This window comes from Wyeomyia smithii, chromosome 3 (assembly GCF_029784165.1).
Source record: "Wyeomyia smithii strain HCP4-BCI-WySm-NY-G18 chromosome 3, ASM2978416v1, whole genome shotgun sequence".
In the NCBI taxonomy this organism is placed as follows: domain Eukaryota; kingdom Metazoa; phylum Arthropoda; class Insecta; order Diptera; family Culicidae; genus Wyeomyia; species Wyeomyia smithii.
The window spans coordinates 171,737,228-171,745,348 of NC_073696.1; the positions used below are offsets into that span (position 1 = coordinate 171,737,228).

The following is an 8,121-nucleotide window of genomic DNA, read 5'->3' on the forward strand; positions in this document are numbered from 1 at the left end:
TTACTAGGTATTTTTCTACACGGATTTTCAAATTAACGGTTTTTTTCACGCGGATTTTTAAATCAAAGGATTTTCAAGTTACGCGTTTTTATACGCGGATTTTGTTTATTAACTCTGCACTGCACACTGGGCCAGAAGTGGAATCTAGCGGAACGAAATTAATAGCGCTCTCGGGGTTTGACCAATCGGTTTCTGATCTTCTACAAAGTTTCTTGGAATAGTTAAAGCTTCAGTTTGAATGTTCGAATTAGTTCGGAATTTGGCCGCAAAGGTGGCGTTGCGATACCAACTTCTTTCCCTTACACGCTAGAGCTTTGCGGTATTCGACAAAGTTGTAGATCTCTAAATTCCACGAAACTTTACAGAATATACAAAATTTCTAACTCTTCAAGTTTCAGAGATCTACGAATTTTTATAAATTTTCTCTGAATTCCACGTTTTATTGTGATAATTTTATGAGTTCACTCGAATTAATTTCTTACAAATTTTTTCTTGATAGAAATTGAATAAATACGTCGTTTTCTTCCGAGTACAGAAGTTTTTGAAGTACTTAAGTAAAAATATTACACAAAATTTGAAAAAAATACATAATTTTGTGAAGTAGACCCGATCAGAAAGACAAAACAAAAATGTAACAGAGGCTGTTAGTTTGTTATGTGAAAAACCTTTCAGGTTGTGTTTTAATTTTGATCCCGTTAGGTGTTAAAATAACAGAAATCATAACAAAAAATATTCTACTTATTTCAAACCCATATCAAACTTTGTTACTAACGTATCAGCTTTCTAACAAATTTAGATAGCACATAGAACAGTGTAATAACAACCATCGTTATAAACAACAGGTTTTGATAGAGACGAAAAAGTTGTTAGATTTGTTTCAGAACAACTTCACTTCTGGATTTGTTATTATAACTCATTCTGATTCAATTTTGTTATCGAAAGCACATGGGAAAATGCACAATCGTGTCAAAATAAGTTATTTGTATCTCCCGTTGATATAATTTTGTAATTTTTTAGTTATGTTCTTCTGATCGGGGATATCTCAGCGGATAGCAAGTATTAGCAAACCATGATTTTTTCTTAAAATTGCCCATCAAAAAATCGTCATTTTCTGAAATTTTGAAAGAGGTGTTTTTTGTGTTTTTGTGATATATCAGTTTGAATATAACCATAGGTTTCATGTAAAAATACAATTGCTATGTATTTATTGCATGGAATACACGGTCCAGTACTTTAAATCCAACCTATGTGCAGTCTTCAGCAAAGTTTCTCAGTGTAATAAGAACTTCAACTTGACGCTCAGTTTAGTTCGCGATTTGGCCGCAGAGATGGCGCTTCGACACCAACTTTTTATTCTTACACGCTAGAGCTCTGCAGTTTTCGACAAAGTTTTAGATTAGAAAATTTTATGTAACTTCATAGAAGAATCAAAATTTCTGTCTCTTAATTGTTCTTAAAAATTTACGAGTTTTTGAAGAATTTGTTTGAGTTTCACGTTTTTTGTAATAGTTTTGTGATTCGAAACATTAAAATCACCGAAGAATATGCAATTTTCTGAATCAGCATACGTTTTCGGTTTAAGTATGCGAAGAGTTTTCGTTAGTAAAGCTAGGCTTATTGAGAGTAGATCTGTTGCTATTGGATCAAATGTTACTTTGTTTGTTTCGTAGCCAAAGCCAAATGAAATTCAGGGAAAATTTATAAAACGCGTAGATCTCTGAAACTTGAAGAGTTAGAAATTTTGTATATTCTGTAAAGTTTCATGGAATTTAGAGATCTACAACTTTGTCGAATACCGCAAAGCTCTAGCGTGTAAGAGAAAGAAGTTGGCATCGCAACGCATCGGCTAAATTCCGAAGTAATTCAAACATCCAAAATGAAGCCCTAACTATACCAAGAAACTTTGTAGAAGATCGAAAACCGATTGGTCAAACCCTGAGAGCGCTTTTAATTTCGTTCCGCTATATTCCATTTCTGGCTCAGTGTGCACTGGTACTTATTACGGGAGTCACTTCGCGGTGAATATATTTCACTTTCAAGCGCACTTCACTTTTTGAGACCTATTCCCCTAAAGTGAGGTGATAAAAATTACTCCGTGAAGTGAGATTTACACAGAAGTGAAAATAAGAATAGGACAAGCGGAATGAGGGAGTTTCCCAGTGCAAAAATTTCTAAGTCCTGGAAAGTCGATTGAGCTAAAATATTGTATGAGGACATTTTTCGACAAGAGGAAACTTTTGAGCCCTACCGCCAAACGAAAATCGAAAGTCAATTTTTCCCTTACCTTAACGTTAAGTGAGTCTCAGAGAGTTGATTTTTTTCAAAAAAAAAAGATTCGCCTGAATACTGGAAAATAAATCCCATATAGATTATCACTAGATCACAAGTCAATCGAATTTTAAACTTCCCTACCTTCGTGAAATAATTTCACCGTTCAAGATGTTCGTGAAATACACTAAGGTCGCTTTTTACGCGGTTTTTTCCCGTTTTTTTTTACGCGGATTCCGGAATTAACGCGTTTTTTTACGCGGATTCCGGAGTTTACGCGGTTTTTTTTACGCGGATTCCGGAATTCACGCGGTTTTTTTTACGCGTTTTTTTTTACGCGGCACGTATCCCCCGCGTAAAAAGCGACTTTAGTGTAATTCCACGCGAAACGTCGCATTTTCCGTTTTCACTTCACTCACTCATATGACACTTATAATAACCTAGATTTCACGGAAGATGTGACTTTGCGACGTTTTTCTCACTTACGTGAGTGCCGTAATTAGACTGATTTCACCGTGAAGTGACTCCAGTATCACACACTGTAAAAAAAATTTCTGTGCAAAATTTTCCAAATTGTCACAAAATATTAAGTATCTCAAAAAGCACCTTTTTTAAAAATTAATTCTAATTTTGCATTGCAATAATTTTCGAAGTAGCGTGGTCTGTCTCAGGTGCAAGACTAATAGCGGAACCTGTCTCTGCGCAATCTCTCAGCTTCCGGTTCTCTAAACCTGAATGTACTTGATGCAAACACGTACTGTATAAATTGATTACTTTGTGTGTTCGTCTTATTTTTTCAACCTTCTAATAACAGGGTTCGCCGGTGAATTACCCAAAACCAATTTCAGCAAGGCCAGTATGAAAATGTTCAATTATGGTACAAAAACAGCGCGTTAGATTGGTATCATCCTCTTAGCAATAAATTTTCAACATTGTTATGTGTAGCTAGAAAAAAAACCACTCAAAAAAAAGTTCAGAGTGAGAATGTCAAAATACTCAAACGTCTATAACTTTTTTGTTTCTCATTTTACCATCACTAAATTTCGTAGTACATATTGTCATTTTCAATATGTAAAAAAATTAGATTTTTAAAAAAGGTACTTTTAAGGTAATTTAAAAATCGACTTTCTAAGACTTACAATTTTTTGGGATGAGGGAGTTTCCCAGCTCAAAACTTACCCCATTATTGTCAAATTTTTAATGGTAGAATTGAAAATATCAAGTAATCAAAGTAATTTCATGTAATAAAACAAAACAGTAATTATAATGTAACGATAAGTATTATCATACAAGACTTCGAAAGTAATGATTGTTATTACAATGTTTTTAATCACATAATGTTAGCACGCTTGTGACCAACAGGCACATCGTGGATAAGATATGAAAATAAAACAAATTCAAATAGTATAAATATGCTTTTTACTTACTTTCTCCGTTGTGTATGCTTGTTGCTTCAGAAAGCATGTGCAAAGCTGAATCTAAAAGTCAAAGTTAATTAACTCTTGTTCTAATACCTTCATGAAAAATCGTTAATCATTTACAGACTGGTAATTAAAATTGACGCATACAGAAAACGGTGCTTTTCAACATAGGTTTTCGCTTGCAAAAATGAAAAACGAACTTGTTGGATACAAAATTGCGTTAGTCTTAATTAGAAACTATGCGAGCCTGTCAAGCCTGTCAGAAACAGGGCACATTTTTCGACGCCTAATTTGCGCCTGCATTTTTAATTACAGGTAAATTACTATCTAATTCAAACGTAAATTATTCGAATGTTTCACAAATACAATGTTCTCATGCTACAGAGTGACAATTCAAACGTTACGAAACGACAAATATAGGCTATTATCCGATACTACGTTATACTGTATATTATGCATACGCATACCACTATAAAGTTAAGAACTCGCTGAAATTCCATGAAGTATCCTCACATGACTAGGGACATGAACTATAACGATTGGAAGTAGAGGAAACATCTTCGGGCATGTACAAAACGTATAGTAGAACATTATAAATTTCCTTCAGCTCGATGCTGTACGGTGTATGCCGACGGGAAATTCCTTCCCACTCATCATATACGCATACTTGTTCATGCTCATCCGTTCGTTTGCATTTTACTTGCTTATTTTATGTCCTTCTAGTTTTGTCTTGGTCCACAAAAATTGCTTCTGTCGTTCCCTTCCGTCGCTTCACAGCTCTCACCCACATCCACCCACATCTCCTCCTTCCAAGAGATATTTTACAACGAACCAACTTCACACTCTCCCTTTCCAGCGAGAGAAGAACAAATGTTAAACTGGACGTTCACCCATCAACCACCCACTGGCAAACAGCCCCTAACTTCTCATACTCACTGTTTTCAAGCCTGCAGCGCGTTCAAGAGCAACCCCACGCATTTCTTGCATCACATCAAACACTGTATTGTCGTGCTATTGCATGGTCAAAACAGAGGTTATTTCGTCTTAAATAAACTTACTATAAAATATTTATAACACATATAACACATGTGTAGAAACACAATCAAATTTATTCGAACAAGTTTCAAAATGAAATGAGAGCTAGTTAATTTTGACTCCTGAGCCATATTGAATAAATTTTAACCTAGATAGAGAGTTCCCGGGTTTGTTTTCTACTCATTTTGAAAAATATTGTTTCGGAAGGAAAAATCAAGATGAACCGAATTATTTAAAAATTTGTACAGTTTTTTCAAATAACTCCGTTATTGTTGATTTTCCTAAAGCAGAAATATGATCAATTTCATCCCATTCCATCCGTTCGCAATTATTTCTGAAATAATTGAAATTTTATCATGAAATCGAAAAGGAACAGTTTGGTTTTTTGCAATTTGAAATATCGCGTGTTAATTAAGGAAAACTGATTTTCCTTTTTTTAGTAGAAATTCAAACTTCGTTCACATTTTTAACACAGCCGAAGACCTTCCTACATTCTGCCCATTTTTTACAGGTTGTTACTAGTTGCCATAAGTGAAATGAGACCCATCAAAATTTTAAAATATTTATTTACAATTCTTACCGACTGACACGACACAAACTTCCATTGTGGGTGTAAAAATCGACTGGTCTGTTCAAGTAGCAGGCAAAAACGCCGCTATATCTCACTAAAGACAGGAATGTCTGTACACTTCGGTTTGTGTGCTATATACACGATAACGGACATTGAGGTTACTTGCGTATACAACACGTGGACTTGGTTTTGAAACTTCCTACACCGCACGTAGCTAAATCGTCCTCTCCTGGTTCTGTTGACCAGCATGGATGCTGTTGTAACGAGAGAAAAGATGGTATGAGGTACAGCTTCTAGGAGACAAGAGTTTACGTGTATATACAATACCCGCAGAGTGTCGGTCTCCTTCTCACTGGCCAAGGAAAATAGTCCTTTGATTTTAAGCTTTAGAAAACCCTTTTCTCTCTAGCTAGGCCGCCTGGCGTACATAATAATATATACGCATGCTGTAAAATATACACAATCCATTCCGTCTCCTGTTGGAAAATTCTGCTTTGCTTTCTCCTCACACACCATTAAAACGGACGTCAGGCCGTCGAGAGTAAATTATGCGTGTCACCCTTTCGCTGCAAAATTCTCTAACACTCTGGTTGAGATACGTGCTGTTATTCAATGTGGGTGGTTGGGAGGCCAAAGTAGAGGCTAGTCGAAAAGTGAAAGTAGAAGGTGGCGATTTACAGGCTCTGCAAGAATTGGGTTCCAACTGTGGAAATATAATGATTCTCAGTATAAATATAAACAAGCAGGACGTTGCGCTGGACCAGTTCCACAGCTTCATACGTTGCTCTCAGAACGAACTCAACCCGGCGTTAGAAGTAAGTATGTAAACGAATGTTGTAGCCATGGATTTATAAAATTTGCTCTAGTAGAAGAGGGGTTCTCGATAGAGGCGAAGCTCGGACGCTTGTTGTATAAACTAAAATGGAACTTAAACAAACATACGGCTGATTAAAACAAAGACAATAAATGATTTGTAAACAATCAGTAAAATTTGACAGGTACGTATGCGGACATTGCATTCACTCTCGAAATTCACTGCTCTATTTTTAGGCGAAAACTGGAATTAACGAAAGTATTAACTGTCAAGTAGATTTCCAATGCAGATACCAATAGAAAAGAAAAAAATTACCCAAGTAACACACAAAACATGTTAGAAAAGAATTCACGATGACAGTAGTCATGAGCAATTCTCGCTGAAACCGTCCCACTGGTGACATGAGGTCTTTCAAAAAGGGTATATTAGTGTCTAAATGATTGAAAGTAGTGAAAAATGAGAAAACCACTTTGGTTAGTTCATATTGATGGACCCCTCGGGCACAAATCGGTTAAACGGTTTCTACGAAAATTGATTTTTGAGAAATTTTTGACCTTTTTATTGATTTATTTCTCTTGAATTTGTCATTGAACCCCCTGCAACCAACGCATCGTTTTCAAGAGGAATGATAGAGCTTTCATTAGAAGTAGAAAAACATGGCCGCCATCTTGGATTTCATCAGAAAAACGTGTTTTTGAGCAAGTTAGCAATCACTGATAATAAATTTGACATCACCATTGGAAAACTGAGAAAAAATGCTTTAAGAAACATTCAAAATATTAGGTGAGCATTGAGTTTACCTTGTCATTCTGGTCACTTTTCAAAATCGACCTTCAAACAGTTCAACGCATGACGCGCGGCCAATATCAAATCATGCTGAGCCTGTGGTGTGTGTTAGGGTTTGCAATATTCCCAGGAATCGATTTCCCGGGAAACGGGAGTGAAAAATCGAATTTCCCGGGAATTCCCGGGAACCGGGAACTGACAAATTCTTTAGCACACACATTTTGACATTTTAAATGAAATTCATCAGCAAAAGGTAACAAAAAATTGTTTAAAATTTCATTCTCAATCCACATGAAAAACAAAAAAAAAAAACAAATGAAATACAAAACATAAAACATAAAAAATTCGTGATCGATTTTTGTAGCATATATTTGCAGAAGAGTAGACCCGATCAGAAGAGCATAACTAAAAATTTGCAAAATTCCATCAACGGAAAATACAAATAACATATTTTGATACGATTTTGTTTTTTCCCATGAGCTTTTGATAACAAAATTGAATCTGAATGAGTTATAATAGCAAATCATGAAATGGAGTTGTACTGAAACAAATTTAACAATTTTTTCGTCTCTATCAAAACCTGTTGTTTATAACAATGGTTGTTATTATACTGTTCTATGTGCTATCTAATTTTGATAGAAAGCTGATACGCTAGTAACAAAGTTGGATATGGGTTTGATATTAGTAGAATATTTTTTGTTATGATTTCTGTTATTTTAACACCTAAAGCAGGTATTAGACGAAGCAAATATTTGCTATTTTTGGTACGATTTTTATTTGCACAAAATGAAATCTGTATTGAAAAATAGCAAATATTTTCTTCGTCTAATACCTGCTTAACGGGATCAACATTCAAAAAAACCTGAAAGGTTTTTCACATAACAAACTAACAGCCTCTGTTACATTTTTGTTTTTTCTTTCTGATCGGGGAGGTATACCACAAAAGATCAAAATAATGGTCGCAGTGGTCCAAATCTTACAAAAAAAAAATTATTCTTAAAGGTTGTACATTGTTTTTTTTTTTTCATAATCAATTTATAATTAAATAAAAGTGCCACTGACAAAAACGGTTGTCGATCTAGTTGCAGTGCGCATGCGCTGAGTAAATGTTCCCGATCAGAAGAGCATAACTAAAAAATTACAAAATTCAATCAACGGGAGATACAAATAGCATATTTTGATACGATTTTGTATTTTCCCATTTGCCTTCGATAACAAAATTGAAT

The 8,121-nt window shown here is 35.0% G+C and overlaps 1 protein-coding gene and 1 long non-coding RNA gene across 2 annotated transcripts in view; one reads left to right on the plus strand and one right to left on the minus strand.

Annotated features, from left to right (window-relative positions):
- The window catches only part of LOC129732977 (uncharacterized), an 84,978-nt gene extending 78,998 nt beyond the window's left edge, over nt 1–5,980 (minus strand). Inside the window, exons 1-2 of the mRNA XM_055694476.1 lie at nt 5,623–5,980; nt 5,305–5,549 (exon numbers count right to left, since the gene is read on the minus strand). The gene's annotated coding sequence lies outside the window, so the exon portion shown is untranslated. The remainder of the gene's footprint in view (nt 1–5,304; nt 5,550–5,622) is intronic.
- On the plus strand, nt 5,805–7,336 carry LOC129732981 (uncharacterized). The gene is made up of 3 exons (XR_008729401.1): nt 5,805–6,110; nt 6,162–6,293; nt 6,346–7,336. It is a non-coding gene; the product is annotated as an uncharacterized LOC129732981 (long non-coding RNA).
- Nucleotides 7,337–8,121: the final 785 nt, after the last annotated feature.